Source organism: Crotalus tigris, unplaced genomic scaffold (genome assembly GCF_016545835.1).
Source record: "Crotalus tigris isolate CLP2741 ecotype Arizona unplaced genomic scaffold, ASM1654583v1 scf7180000024506.7606697, whole genome shotgun sequence".
In the NCBI taxonomy this organism is placed as follows: Eukaryota; Metazoa; Chordata; class Lepidosauria; order Squamata; family Viperidae; genus Crotalus; species Crotalus tigris.
Genome location: NW_024100678.1, coordinates 1,082,636 through 1,084,775, shown reverse-complemented (window position 1 = coordinate 1,084,775; position 2,140 = coordinate 1,082,636).

The following is a 2,140-nucleotide window of genomic DNA, read 5'->3' as shown; positions in this document are numbered from 1 at the left end:
CTCTCGGCTCCTCCTACCTTCCGGCCCGGCGGCTGGTCCTTCCGGTGGGCTCTAGTGGTGGTAACCAGAGAGGAGCTTTGGGGTGGGACAGGATGCGAATGGAGCTTTTCCGGGGCAGGTCGAGGCTGAGGGACGGTCTATCAGTAGGGAGGTTTCGTGCATCTTTGTTGCTGTGCTTTTGGGGCGGGGAGGGGAGAACAAAACTCCTCAGGTAATGTAGGTTCCTGATGTTTTAAAGAAAGAACGAGGGGATAGCTGTACAAACGGGCACAAATCCAGCGTCAATCCGCGATGCATCGCTCTGAAATTCCTTATGGGGACATAACTAAAGCCTGTGCCTGATTTGGAAGACGGGTAGAATATAAATGTTAAAATACCTCCTTTGTAATTGAAAATACATAAACGATGTCGGCATGATTATGATACAGGATTATGCATTGCTGAACAGTGGCAAGTTTAAAATATTTTGGTGATAAATGAAGCTCATCTCATTCTCCGTGAATTCTTTTTTGGCAGCATCCGGAAGTAAAACACTACATTAAAATCAATTAGAAATGAATCCTTTTATAAACCATTTATTGAATAATAAAATTATTTAATACACAATCGTATCTATTGCACACACACACAATCGTACTGCACACACACTTAAAAGTTTTTCATATGTATCTACAGTTGCTTGTAGATTAGAAAAACACCTTCCAATTTTGAATGTCGTGTACATATATATTATAGGATATAATGTTGCATCAATAGAGCCACAGACCTGAAAAGCTTCAAAATTTCAGCTGGAGCCATGTGCCTGCCATGGAGGATGCTACTGGGAGGGCTGATGGCCTCTTGAGAAGCAGATGTACCACTACATGCTTCAAGGAAGATCCAGAATGCAGGTGGCCGAGAATCCACAGCCACAAGGACTCTATCTACTTCCTCAGGATCAATCATCTGAAATTCCTTCCAGATGATAGGATTCAAATGTGTCTTGGTCACTTGCAAAGATTTGCCCAGCCAGAGTCCAGAGAAGCTGAGCAACTTTGACAAACGCTGAGAATATTCCTCACAGTGGCCCTGCAAGAGCCAATTCCTCCTTACCCAAGAGGGATCTGATAAAGTGAAATAGATCCATTAGGTGGCTATCTCCTAATGGAGATAAGTAAGTATGCTTTGCTGCCCTTATCAAAACAAGGTGCATCCTAATGAAGGCTCTTGTATCCACAATTAGAATGTGGATGAGGTGAGCTTTATTATAGGCCAACTTGGCATTAAGCAGCAGAATCCAGAATCACCAAATCTCCAGAAACCAGGTCCTGGTGCAGATCAGTATACAATTTTAACCTATTATGGTGCTAGAAGTCTTTTGGTTCAATTCTCTTTAGAGGTACAAGTATTTGGCAGGGAACATTTGTATTATATTACCTAGCTTGATGAAACATTTGCAGATGTTTCCCTTCTTATCAACAAAAAATATATTCTAACAAAGGCTCTTATAAGCGCTTGGTTGACTTGTCTTCCCCAAGCAGCACTCTAGACATCCCATGTCTATTCATTTTTTAGAGCCACTCAGTAAACCATGGGTTCAGTAAACCATGGTGCTCCACAAGATCTGCTTGCACAGAGAGTTTGCATGGGTGCAGTTTGGTCCAGCTTTCCTATTGCCTGCTCACTGCAAACAGCAATGAGGCATTCACTAAATTACATGAAATGTAATGGCTCTGTGAAGCACCTTGTAGTCAAAACTGCTTTTCTCACAAAGTGATCTACAGATTGATAGATTTAGCTGGAACCACCAACCTCTTTATATTAGGAAACCCCTTCTCTACTTCTACTTCTGTTTGCCTGAGTAGTTTTTGATAACCTTAATTGCTTAATTCCATTAAATTTGCAATGAACAATACAAATCACTATCTTTAGTAATTATATGTTCATTTCCAGGTAGAAGACAAAAAGAGTGATATGTTGTATGCCCCCCTTGGTCAATGTAAGTCTAGGCTGCTTTATAAATCTGATCGATTAAGTATTTGTATACTTTAGGTTCATTTTTATAGAATATTGAATATTAGGGAAAGACAATCTGAATTCATATATATTGACACTTGTTTTACATTATCATAGAATTAGCCCATATACAAAAAGCAAGCAA